The following is a 13,911-nucleotide window of genomic DNA, read 5'->3' as shown; positions in this document are numbered from 1 at the left end:
ATGTGAAAGCAGACATTAAAATAATACTGGAAAAGCTCCAAAGCTAAAGAAAATCATAGCCTCAGTTTTTAGCAAATCAGGATGATGATATTCAGCAAGAAGATATAGGCAGGAAGGAAGAGACTGATAATTTTGAAATAGCCATGACCAGTGAAAGTGGATAGTTACAAATCATCTCCCCAAATTTAGTTCTTTTAAGCAAGGTTAATTATCTTAGATAAATTCACACCTGCTTTTCAGCTTCCCTCATCTAAAGTAAACAATTTGTTTTTAAACAGCCATCCATTACAAATCGGTTCCATAAAAGCATTTAAGGTAACACAAGATTGCTTTTTAAAACTTCTCAATGGGAGAACACAATACCCAAGGGGAGATTTTTATTGTTTTAAATAACCTATGTGTTAATTTGCTACTCCTTTTTTAAGTTATATGAGTGGATTGTGTTGAATTTGTTTAAAAGCAACACCAATAATTGTATGGCATAAAGAGCTGAATTACTTGAGTAGTGCAGAAAATGCCTTTAACTGTGTAAAACACAAATAACCACTCATGCAGCAGCAAATGTATTTCCTAAAATGCTACAGTGACAAAAAAAAAATCAGGAGATACGTTTTCATCTTTTCTACTGGCAAGTCAAAGCCTTTGAAGGTCTGTAGAGCATCTGAAGTGCTAGTGATAACAGCAAAGGCACTCACTGTTGTCCTATCCCTTAGGAAAGTGTAACCTGAAGGACATAGTGCCTCCAGAAGCCAAACAGCAGGTAAAGAAGTTACAGGAGGATCAGCTGGCTGCACAGCAACAGAGAGAGAGGACAAGTGTTCTTTTAGATTATGAAAGATAAAAAAATCAGAGTAGCAGAAATGCAAATAGGAGCTCTTTGTGGCATGCAGCGCCAGCGGTATTGTCTGGTACAGGCACTCTGATGCTTGAACGAATGGTTCCTATTCATGCTAACACTACCATTCCTGGCAACTTTGCCAAACATGACACAGAACAGAAATAATAGGTGACAGGGAAAGATGCTGTGCATATGAAAGACATCCCAGCAGAGCATAGACAAGTGCTATGCTGGAGTCCAGGGGTACTCAACATCTTTCAGAAGGGTAACATACTTAAAACTTTCATAAAATAATTTTGGTTTGACGGAGGCACATAATCAACTACAGAATTTGGATAAGTAACAGAGGCTTGACACTGTACAGGGCTGTGCAATCTTATGGTCACTAATGCCTGCAGGAACCTGGAAATACTCAGTCCTTGCATGATCGAGCCCCTGCAAAGAAAGTGAGGGTGAAATGCTGATCGACAGTAAGTTAACCATGAGTCAGCAATGTGCCTTCATGGGATCCTGGCCTGCATCAGGAGAAGCATTGCCAGCAGGTCAAGGGAGGGGATCCTCCTCCTCTGCTCAGCTCTGGTGAGGCTGCACCTGGACTATTCTGTGTAGCTCTGGGCTCCCCAAGACAAGAGGGATGTGGAGCTTCTAGAGAGGGGCCAGCGCAGAGCAACGAAGATGATGAAGGGACTGGAGCATCTATCATATGAGGAAAGACTAAAGCAAGCCGGGCCTGTTTAGCCTGGAGAAGAGAAGGCTGAGAGGAGATCTGATCAATATGTATAAGTACTCGAGGGGTGAATGTAGGCAGGATGGGGCCAGACTCTTCTCAGTGGTGGCCAGTGATAGGACAAGGGGTAATGGGTACAAGCTGAAACACAGGCAGTTCCACCTCCATATGAGGAAGAACTTCTCTACTTTGAGTCAGCCTCACCTCCGTCCCCGGAAAAGTGATGGAACGGCTCATACTGGCCGTTGTCTCCAGGCACATGGAGGACAAGAAGGTGCTCAAGAGTAGTCAGCATGGATTCACCTAGGGGAAATCTTGCCTGACTAACCTAATAGCCTTCTATGATGAAATGACCGGCTGGATAGACGAGGGGAGAGCGGTGGATGTCGTCTATCTCGACTTCACCAAGGCTTTTGACACCGTCCCTCACAACATCCTCCTGGGCAAGCTCTGGAAGTGTGGGATAGATGAGTGGACAGTGAGATGGATTAGGAACTGGCTGGATGGCAGGGCCCAGAGAGTGGTGATCAGCGGTGCAGAGTCTAGTTGGAGGCCTGTGGCTAGTGGGGTCCCCCAGGGGTCAGTCCTTGGTCCAGTCCTGTTCAATTTATTCATCAATGACCTGGATGAAGGCACAGAGTGCTCCCTCAGCAAGTTTGCTGATGACACGAAACTGGGAGGAGTAGCCGATACCCCAGAGGGCTGTGCTGCCATCCAGAGGGACCTGGACAGACTGGACAACTGGGCGGTGAAAAACCTCATGCAATTCAACAAGGCCAAGTGCAAGGTCCTGCACCTGGGGAGGAATAACCCCAGACACCAGTACAGGCTGGGGACCGACCTTGTGGAGAGCAGCTCTGCAGAGAAAGACCTGGGTGTCATGGTGGATGATAAGTTGACCATGAGGCAGCAGTGTGCCCTCGTGGTCGAGAAGGCCAATGGAATCCTGGGCTGCATTAAGAAGAGCATCTCTAGCAGGTCGAGGGAGGTGATCCTGCCCCTCTACTCAGCCCTGGTGAGGCCGCATCTGGAGTACTGTGTCCAGTTCTGGGCTTCACAGTACAAGAGGGATGTGGAGCTGCTGGAGAGAGTCCAGCGCAGGGCTACAAGGATGATCAGGGGCCTGGAACATCTGTCCTATGAGGAGAGGCTGAGGGAGCTGGGCCTGTTCAGCCTGGAGAAGAGAAGGCTGAGAGGGGATCTAATCAGTGTATATAAATACCTCAAGGGAGGGAGTGCAGAGGATGGTGCTGGTCTCTTTTCAGTGGTGGCCACTGATAGGACTAGAGGAAATGGCCGGAAACTGAAACATCAAAAATTCCGTAGGAACTTAAGGAAAAATTTCTTAACAGTGAGGGTGACAGAGCACTGGAACAGGCTGCCCAGAGAGGTTGTAGAGTCTCCTTCTCTGGAGATCTTCAAAACCCGCCTGGATGCCACCCTGTGCCCCATGCTCTGTGTGTCCCTGCTAGAGCAGGGGGTTGGACTAGATGATCTCTAGAGGCCCCTTCCAACCTCAACCATTCTGTTATTCTGTGAAATATTTTAAATGTTAAAGACAGAACTCAGGAGGTTTTTTACATCTGGGCATACTGAGTTATATTTTCATTTATAGGTGAATGGATATGAGCCTACTCAAGTAAACAGCATCTTAAATATACCTTAAGAAAATACCTATATGAGCATTTGTCCTTGTTCCAATATCAGCTTGATTCCCTTGACCAAGGCAATATCAGGTATGTAGTATTTTAACCTGAGATGCTTTCTCTTTGATACTCCCAAAGAAGTACTGAATGCAGTTATTACTCGTAAGAGTATGCCACCAGGCCAACAACAGTAGCATCGATGTTCTCTTCTTGCCTAAAATTTGGAATACTGCTCCAAAACATTCTGAACTTGTCCAGCATATAGGTAATTGATTCATGTGATCTTCTATGTACCAAAAAAGATGTGGTTTAAATATATCCTCTATACAGTGTTTAATGTTGTTTAAAACTGTCTAAATGGATTGTGACTTACAATCAAAACCAAATTCATCTAAACTCTTCTCCTATGAATGATTAGCCTAAAATACTTCAATACTCTATGCAGTATAGCTGATGACAGTTGTCACTGACTTCTCAGTCTTTCTGTTCCCCTACTAGGGTTTTATTTTGTTTTGTTTTGTTTTTAAAGAAATAAACTACGTCTTACAGGTCTTTAAAAATGAGAAAATCTTTCAAACACCAATCATTTGTATATTTTCAAGCCACACAAAAGAGTAGTCATATGGAAAAAAAACAGCTGTTGACTTGCCTTGCAAGATCTAATGTGTGCAAAATGGTGTGCTCAGATGATGAGCTTTCAGTTCAAAGCTAGTATGAAAATTTAACTCATAGCCAACATTTTCATAATCTAAATCTTAAATTTAGGCCCACATATTTCCAAATATATTAAATCCACAACAGCTGGAATTTAGACAAATATTTTACTACTTTCTTAAGAATCCATTCACTGTTTTTCATTTTGTATTTTAACTTTGAATATTCTTCTTTGTTGAAGAAGATTTTAGACCTAGGTACTTAAGTCATGCTTTCCAACACAAATCACCAATACAGAACGAATTTTAATGACTTGGACGAGCTCAAATAAGTTTCAGATTATTCAAACACAAAGTCATATATCTAGGAGAAAAGAAATGTTGACTTTATCAAACTCTAGGTGATGGCTATCCAGGATGATTATTATTCTGCAAAATTACATTACAAATAATCAAACGAATATGGCTGCCCTTTAGCGTGTCTAAAGCGAACAGGAAAGGCACACTGCTGTGAAACTGACAACGCCTACAGGGGTACCGTTTTCAAATCTAAATATCAGAGGTGTTTCAGCAGTGAGACATAAGAATGATTAAAGTATGGAAGAGTTATCTTATATAGAGAAAAGATAAAAGAAATAAATGTTTTGGTTACTAAGGAGAAACTTCACCTCCATCTACATGTATCCATACTGGAACAGAAATGTGATGGAACTATTCATATAATACAGGAGATGAGGGCATAGCACCCAGTGCTACACACTATTCAGGACAGAAATACCAGCAGTTTTTATACTTGAATATGTTAGGTTATATCATTAAAGGCTTACTGGTGCACACACAATGAAATAAGGCCACCAGGACAGGCGGGAAGCTCTCAATAAACCCCCTGCCCCAGCTACTCCCCTGGCCACCACAGAGCCACCACAGGGAGCCTGGCACCGTGAAAAGGCAGACTGAGTGAGCAGCAGAGCACACGGTGCCTGCCGATGTGCATCCCTCTAAGACTGCATGTGAGAAGGGTTGATGAAGTGCTTTTCTTTGCTACTCATAACTATTCCCATTAATAAGATTTGTATTTTTGGACAATATTCCAGAAAAGTAGTTCTTAATCCCCCGGCATTCAAATGCAAACACAGGTATGAGCCTGCAATTAACAGTGGTTTCTGTTGCTCTATTTATACGTTTTCAGTGTCCCACTGAAGGTTAAAAAAAAATATATGAGACTGAGAAACAAGAATCAAAGTAATCACACAGACTATTGTAACAGCAAATCGTTGTAACAAATTTTTGATAGAACATGCAGACAGATATAATATTTTGCCATTTATTACCCAATTTAAAGCTGAAAAAATGTTGTGAACCAACTAACCAACATTATCTACACTAAATTGAAAACATACCAGCCAGAAGTAAACTGCTTAAGAGAAACTTATCATTAGCACTCTCAAACAGTGCACCATAGAAAGTCTTATTTTTATTAAGCTTTATTGCACTCTTTAGAGCAGCATGTTATTAAAATGCTTTAAATACTTTGCCTACTTTTCTGATGCCTATACCAACTATCTTAATTGTTAAGTGATCCATTCATCATATATTCACCATTTTCATGGCATGAACTGTAAGTTACACAGTAGAACTTACATTGAAAAACAAGTTTTAAAAGCAAATTCTAAGACAAATATCAACTTCTGACCCTAAGTTTCATTCAAAACTTTAAGTCTGAAGTAAAAGCAAAACTTGGAAAAAAAAAAAAAAGAAAGAAAGAAAAAGGAAAAAAAAGGGCACAAGTTGAAGGCAGAAGCCCCTAAGGCTACAAACAACTCAATAATGGTCAGTTACTGCTCACAGAAGTACAGCCTCAAGAGCAGAGAAGAATATTGCTTTGAACATAACTAAGAAAGGGAGAAGATACTGGGTAGAGAAGAGAAACACACACACACACACACACACACACAAAAAAAGAAAAAGACAGTGGAAAATTAGCACTCTCAGAATCACAAAACACAGACAACTCAGGGCTGTAAGACCAAAAGCAAGGACTGGCTTAGAAACACAAGCACCTTACAAAAGCACAAGATTTGACATGTGGAAAGGGATGGTTGTTGTAGGATCATCACGGGATCATTACAGCTGCGGGTGGGTCACATCTTCCATTGACCCCGGCTCCCCAAGGGCTTTTTTCCCTGCTAGCCAACCACCCTGGATGATGTACACAGTACGACTGGATGCAGCACCCCACAGTGTGTGTGTGTCTGAGCACTCCTTCTTCACACATTCTGCAATTTTTATTTTCAATGCCTCATCAAAGCCTGATTGCACATACATTCAGTTTGTCTAGTTATTCCTTTGGATAACAACAGATTTGTTCACTCTCTATTTGCAAACACGCTTGAAGAAAGGAAGTCACGGATCAATGTTCACATTGTCTAGTGTATAGACAAATATATCCTCTGCATTAGATAACAGATACTGATCAGGGCATAATACTGGATTAGTGGAAACCACCAAAGACATGCCAGTGTTACAAAGTTTCCAGATTCACGGAACACTCCATTAACCCTTCTCAACCTGAAATATAACTGTGGACCTGTGGGAACAATACTGTACTGCTGTTTCCTGTATTTCAAGCGGTAACTTAACAAGTTTCTTAAAGTTTAGGAAGAACATCTACTATAATCTCCATGTTTTCAGTTTCTAGTACCATTGAAAAAGATATTCATTGCCATTTTTTGATCAGCCAGCCTCAAGGAAGCCATCTCCATCCCTCTCATACTACACATACTCTGCAACAGAATGGTCTGACCTGATGTGTGTGTTTTAAGGCAACAGACAAGCTTCCTCTCATTCTATTAAGTGCCCAAAATACTCCAAGTATATCTAATAGCTAGTAGGTTTGTGCTCCTTCCAGGGCCCAACAGACAGGCAAACAGAAATCCTCAACAGTGAGAGCGACACCATCATTCAGAGAGATTTGTGTCCTCAGGGAAGCAGCTGCGCTGCCGGCACGAGGCAGGGGCAAAGCGCGGAGCGCTGGGCCAGGCACCCTGCAGGGCCCTGTGCTGGACATGCGTCGCCTGTCACCTGTGGCTAGTAAGAGTCAGGACCAACTTGTGCTCTGGCTTTGGCAGTACAGTGAGGTCAGCAGCATCGCTATGGGTTGATGGGCAAACAAGTCGTCGTTTGAAACTGCAAGACCACTGCTGATGTGCCAAGGACGTGAGGTGGAAACTTTCATGTCCTTTCCCATAACAGCAAGGAAGGGAGGTAGGAAGGGCAGTCTCACTTCACTAAAATTTAGAAACAATATCAAACTTGCTAGAAAACTGATACCTCTGCAAAACTCGCTAAAGAATCAACTCACCTCTCTGACGATTTAAAGAGCAGATAATCCCGGTGACTACTGTAGCATCTGATTAAGAGGAGTAATCAGGGCATTAACACAATGTTCAGTCCACACAAAAGAGCACGACAAACAACAGTTCTGAAGTGTTCAAAAAATTTTAATACATACAAACACTAAAAAATATCATGCTACTGGGAATGCAAGATCGAAAGCTATAAATTAAGTCCTTAAAAAAGGCCTTGAAGTGATTATTAGTTTGCAGAAGAGCTCAAACAACTGAGAGGGAATATTACAGAATGCGAAAGCTGTCTGTGCTTAATACAACTATTAATTATCTCCCCACAGCTGTTGTGAATGTGAACCACTTCTGGAATCAGGATTTCCTCCCAGGGTCCTACTGCAAATCTACAATTAACATTTTTGACACTTACCCTAAAAGTGCTAGAAAACAAATTTCATTCTGAATGCTTAAATAAGTGCACATTAACAGCATCCAGTTCATACAGACAATCAGAGTAGAATAGAGGATTATCTACAAGTAATGCTTTAGCACAAATAATCTAATTTAGTTACATTCTAAGGACAGTATTAAACCAAATGTCAGAGCAAATAATCCTGTGGACATATCTGGCCTTAATGAAGCATTGATTATTTGTGCATTAAAAAGAACTTGGAAAACATAATAAAGTATTACAAAACATTTCCAGCCTGTAAAGAAGATGAGAAGAACAAAAGCAGCGTTAGCCTCACAGCCAACTGCAATCCTAGAAAAAACTCCCTGTAGAAATGAAAACAGTACAGAAACCTATAAGCAAAACTGAATTGTATAAGCAAATTCTATTAACATAAATTAGACAGCATAAACTTGCAAGGTTACTCTGATACCATCAAGATCATCAACATACTTGATTTTTTTCCCCTAGCCATTTAATTTTAAAAGCAATTAAAACGGAACAAGGGAAGCCAGAACTTGGTCATTAGAGAAAGATAACCCTACGTTCTGAAAAAGATAATTCCCTTCAGTGCTCTCCAAAGGATAGGTTGATACAACCTATACAGCATTTCTTCAACTCCTCGACAAACTTTACTTTGTTTATGAAAATAACTCAGCATCTGCAAATAAAAAAACAAAATACTTACATGCTTGTATGTTGTTTTTAGAGTTCCAGAAAGGTGGGGTTTTAATCTCATATTTTACATAAGGTCAACAGGATTTAGCATATTATGCAGAATAATAAATTAGACATATATATGCATTGAAGAATAGCAAGCGCCAACGCTCCTTGTGACTCAGAACTTTAAAAAAGCCTTTCCTTAGTAGCAAAAGCCTGTACTATTTTCATATCTGAATTATGAAGATAAAAGGAAGAATGGAATCAAAAATGCAGAAGAAGAAAAAAGGACAAACCTCATGCAACTTGATATAAAATAAAACCTACATCTGAAACACTAGACAACTTGAAAAGAAGTATCAGCTTAGAAGTCACAATATTCACAACTATGGCTAGACATGGAAGTCTGTGAATGGAATCTACAAAAACAGTATTGCAGTGGAAGAATGAATTGAACACATGAAGAGACTACATCCATCTTATTTATACATGAGGATGACAGATCTAACTCGAGATTAATAGAGGATCACTGATGGCTTTGAATGGACTTCATCAGGGAAACAGTGAAAAGTATTTTAGCATGAAGATGAAAATTTTCCCTTTGTAGTAACTGATCTGATTTTGATGCTCTAATTCATGTCATGCGTTGTAGGAACTTACCTCTCTCACTTTAGAATGAACAGGAGAATTTCTGGGAAGGTGTATTCCATGATGCATGAAGTCCTGAATACAGTTCTGCTCAAGCATCTACATTGAAAACACATATAGAAATATTAATAATTGTAATTATTGTACACTACCCAGCAACTTGCATTTTTCTCCAATCCAAACAACTGAAAACAGTCTTAGATATTATTTCTTACTTGGCTTCTGCTTGATCCAAAGTTTTCCATTCCAGGTCAGCATGGACTGATTTCAGAATTTTAGTATACATAAGTCATTAAATTCTCAGAGCAAAGTTTGGAATTCAAAAATATCCTCACGTTGTATATGAAACTTATTTGGCATCTGAAATTGGGCAAGGCTATGATGCTCTGATTTTTTGATCATTTCCATGTAAATCCATAAAACCTAGATAATTATGTAGGCCATGATATATATATAGACTTGCAAAAGCTGAATAAATGCTTATGTTACACAGGTAACTAACTACTGTGCTTAAAATACATTGCTTAAAGGCAGTTTGTAAAGGAGCATTTCAGTGGCAGAGTTAAAAACACTTATCTACAATCAGAGCAATCACAGCGGCCTGTGCAACTCACTTATTCCCCGAGCATGTTGAAGAGACCCTTTTCCTTGCCTTGCTTAGCAACCTTCCTGAGGTTGGGAATTCATATACATATACCTTGAGGCTCAAAGGAATCCAACTATTAGATCATGCATAGCATTACCTCCAAGGTCTCTCCTGACACCTTCTTCCAAGCCCTGAAGTAAACTTCTCAAATGTACGTCATCAGGGATCTATGTTAATATACAAGAAACACCATCAACTTCTTAACCATACACATAAACATTTCAATAAAGTAATAATATGAAGCTTAGGAGGAGCAGTAAGGATGATTGTTATTCTTAACTCTGCATATATTATTAGAAACAAGTATTTTGAAAGTGCACGCTTACATTTTCAGAATGACAATGTTAATTTTGAATTAATAAACCTAAGCACTCTGGGGGGGATGGAGGAGGTGGGAAGGAGAGGGAAAAACAAAACCAAACAAACAGGAAAAATACCTTTTAATCTTTTGCAGTGGAAAACTAAAACATTAGTTCAGGTATTTTAGCACTTATCTCATAATGAATGCATAAGTTGTTAGCAAAGATCTATGGATAGATATTATTCTAACTGAAAGTCAATATGAAGAATTATTTTGATCACACTTCACTGAATGATGAAAGGAATAAAACCCACATTATCCATCAGTCAAGTTCTTAGGCTATGATCCCTCAAGGTACTTCTCATTAGTATATCCCTGTACAGCATCTTATCAAATTAATTTGGAAATTGCCCGCAAGAAAAATAAAAGCATAAGAAATACATAAGTTATATATATTATACGTACACAAAAACAAAAACTTTACAGAAGAACCTGCAAATCAAATACTGCAAGTAACACAGCACAATTTAGAGAAAAGCCATTTGCTTTAGCTAATGCTAAGTAAGCATTTTATTACACCTATAATTGTATACGTAGGTATCTGCAAGGCAGCTATTATCTGAAATTGTTGAAACAATACACTGGTTACTTTCAGCAGATTTGTAAGTCTCTGCATTCAGATATTTGCTGTCAACATACGAGGTATTTTAGAGCTTGAGACAAAGAAAACTTTAGCCAAGCTCTTAATGCTCATTAAGAACACCTGTGATTCATATCTTGGAAAAAATTGTAATTGGTTTTTAACAGTTCCATGGATCATTTTAATGAAGTTCACATTCCAGCCGAACAAAAAACTCAAGAATCTTCTTCCCTGTTGACAGGAGTAAATGGGAAAAAATATATCTATATCTATACAACTATCCATATATAAAGATATGTAGAGAGAGAGAGACATATAAAAGGAAGTCAGTTCCCAGAAGAATGCCCCAATTTAAGAGCCGCTGCAAAAAAAGAGTAAATACAGTTTAACAGTCCAATGAAGCAAACTTTTAAAGCAGAACGAGCTTTTGCTTACCTCTTCTTTCTTAATATGTTTAATGCTCATAAAACACTGAAGCAACAAGTCCTTGACTACGTTACGCTCCTCCAAGTCATAATCAAAACAAAGTAATGTCTGATGTAGATTCCACACACGAACTATATCTGTCCCCTGACAGAGGAAGGGAGGAAAGAAAAAATGCCTGCTGCATTATAGCCAAGTAGGTATAACTCTGAACCTTTGAAGTGAGGAATCAATTACAGCATTTTTAACCCTGAATTTGAAATGCACTGGTACAGATATTAGGAGATTATCGATTGCAAAATTAAGAACTTTCATTAAGTTTGCTTCCATCACAGGGAAAGGATGAAAAATAGGCATAAGTGCAGAAACACTGACTTCCAACAACTGAAGATGTGCAAAGCAAGCTGATGTTTCATGCAAAAATGGATAACTATGCCACTTCCGAAAATTTTATACAGTGAAGGCCACTGTTAATAGGGAAAAATAAAAGAAAGGAATGAGTAAAGGAAACTATTGGGGTAGTACAAAAGATGCACATCATTTTGCTCTAAGTAATTCACAAATCAAGAAAGAAGGATTTTTAGCAGAGAAATTTTTTTTTAAAAAAAAATGTAAATATTACAGAGTAACAGAAAATGAAGCACCTCATACAGTACTTCAAACCTGAATTAACCAAAAGTGCTAACTGCTACTGAATCTTGAATACTGGACTTCAGAAAAGAATGAATTAAAAAAGACTGTAAAGCAACAGTTCATTTGTGATATTGAGGCTAAAAATCTTGAAAGCTTTTCTAGAAAAGACAACATTTTCAAGTCTTGTTTATGCATGCAACCTCCAAAAGAGGCCTTGTAACCAACATACATTTTAGGGGATCATTAGTCGAAAAGCATTAAGACAGGAGAAACAAATTAACTTGGGGAAAAGTATTTTGGAGCAACTCTGTTTCTTAGAACATTCAGTAATAATGTAAGTCAATACAGTTTCACCATACCGTAGCAGCAATATTCAGGCTTTTTCTTAGCAGAATAATAAATACAGTTTTTCCTAGCTGTTCCTTCCCTTCCAGTCCTTTCTCCCACCAAAGTTCACATATGCGCTGGATGGCACCCTGTAGGATTGTTTCAGCTTCAGGTAATGCGGGAAAAATACCTACAGGAGTATAAAGTAACTACTTACTGCAATGATTTCATTAATCCTGTAAAATATTAGGCTTAATTGTAAGTGCATTTCACAATGTCTGCTAGCTCTTCTCATATTTATGCATCTCATTAAAGATGACTTCTTGCTATTGTAGGTGTCTAGGCAGGTATGTTAATTTTAAGGTTTTGGTTATTGAATCGATAACAAGAGAATCGAAAGCTTTACTTGAAAAACACTGTAAATCATATAACAATAAGAACAGTTATCTATCATTCAGTGTAGAGGTAAGAAAAAAAAAGAAATTACGTCTTTTAGACTACATCATTTATTTTTAAGTAATAACCCCTTAATTTTATGTAATATGAACAGCATCAGCATCAACTTTGGTACTATTAGCTGACTGCAATGAATCAATACATTCTGAAATGAAATGGAATTTAAACAAAAAGCCTAGTACAGTCATCTGTTGGAAAGCCATGTACCGTGACAGACACGTACGTACCATTTAATATAAAAACACATTCTAGAAGAGCTTTGTAGTTCACATTTTCATCCACTACAGGTATGGAAGCAATAACTACAGCTGTCACTCCTTGGATCACAGCTACACTTTGTTTCTGGAGACAGGGAATGAGGAGGAAAGATGAGGAACAAATTCTGCAGGCTCTTTTATAGTCAGAGGATAACTATGACAATAACCCTTAGTAATGGAAAGCAACAATGAACAAAGTATATTTGGCATCCAGAAGCAATAAAAAACAAAAGCAAAGAAGGCATAACTTTAAAATACAATGGTTTCAAAATATTTGAAAAGGTTTTTGGCTCCAACCAGCTTCTCATAAATACCTGTCATATTTTTATTTTAGCAGATTTTTACCATTTCTGGAGTTATCTCAACTTCCATACCATCATCATTTTCATTATCTTCAGTCTGCCATTTTTCCACAGGGTTCTCCATCAAAATCTGTGTCAATAGATGTGTCAGCTTCTCCCATAGTACTTCTTTCTGTTTTCTTGGCAATTCTTGAAGTAGCTCATTTAAGTCAAATGGATCAAATGTGTTTTCCTGTGAAATAGTTATAAGGCATCACCCCTGCATCAGTATAATAGCTTTTATTGCATCATTACATTTCCTAAAATTAACTACAGAAACTCTTCTAAGAATAAAGTCTTTATTCCTTGATAGTAACACCACAAAAACCATGTCCCTACAACATCATATTCTCTCTCGTGTTCCCAATACTTCCTCCCTGATGGAGACAACTTCATTTTCTTAGCTAAGGAGCTGAGAACTGGATGGAATTACCTTCCCTCATCCCAGGTTTGCCATCTTAGATATGTTCATGACGGTTGTTGAAACAAAATCCTGATGCAAAGATTGGAAATCTAGCATTTAGCATAGCCACGGGCACAGATCTTCGAGCAGGATCTGCAATGCTCTGTATGCTGTAGTATTTTAAAGCTTCTCTGCTGAAACTAATTCCTGAGCACATCAACTCCATGCTCTCCTCTTAAATTCTACTTAATGCAAAGTCAGATCTGGGGTTCCTGAGGCACCGTTACTCTCTATAACAGAGGACTTTGCAATCTGGTCAGCTGAGGCACTGGACACCACATCAAACCATCATCTTTATCCGTTTAGGACCAGTCAGTACAGAAGACACTTCTGTTGAAGCACAAGAGTCTTCAGGATGGAAGCTCCTCTGCTCACACATATAATGTCTGCTAACATCCTTAAATATTCTTCTAATTGTACATTTAGCAGCGTTTCATAAGGGCTCATGTATCCTCAA

At 38.8% G+C, this 13,911-nt stretch overlaps 1 long non-coding RNA gene across 1 annotated transcript; it reads right to left on the bottom strand.

Annotated features, from left to right (window-relative positions):
• Positions 1-10,742: 10,742 nt before the first annotated feature.
• On the bottom strand, positions 10,743-13,202 carry LOC148595124 (uncharacterized). Its single transcript, XR_015913251.1, has 5 exons — positions 12,996-13,202; positions 12,621-12,735; positions 11,970-12,127; positions 10,990-11,124; positions 10,743-10,785 (listed from the first exon to the last, which is right to left on the bottom strand). It is a non-coding gene; the product is annotated as an uncharacterized LOC148595124 (long non-coding RNA).
• Positions 13,203-13,911: the final 709 nt, after the last annotated feature.

The sequence above is a fragment of the Tinamus guttatus genome, unplaced genomic scaffold (genome assembly GCF_059628265.1).
Source record: "Tinamus guttatus ecotype Peru unplaced genomic scaffold, ASM5962826v1 Tinamus_guttatus_pri_ptg000151l, whole genome shotgun sequence".
Taxonomy (NCBI): Eukaryota; Metazoa; Chordata; class Aves; order Tinamiformes; family Tinamidae; genus Tinamus; species Tinamus guttatus.
This window is presented reverse-complemented; position numbering and strand designations above follow the sequence as displayed.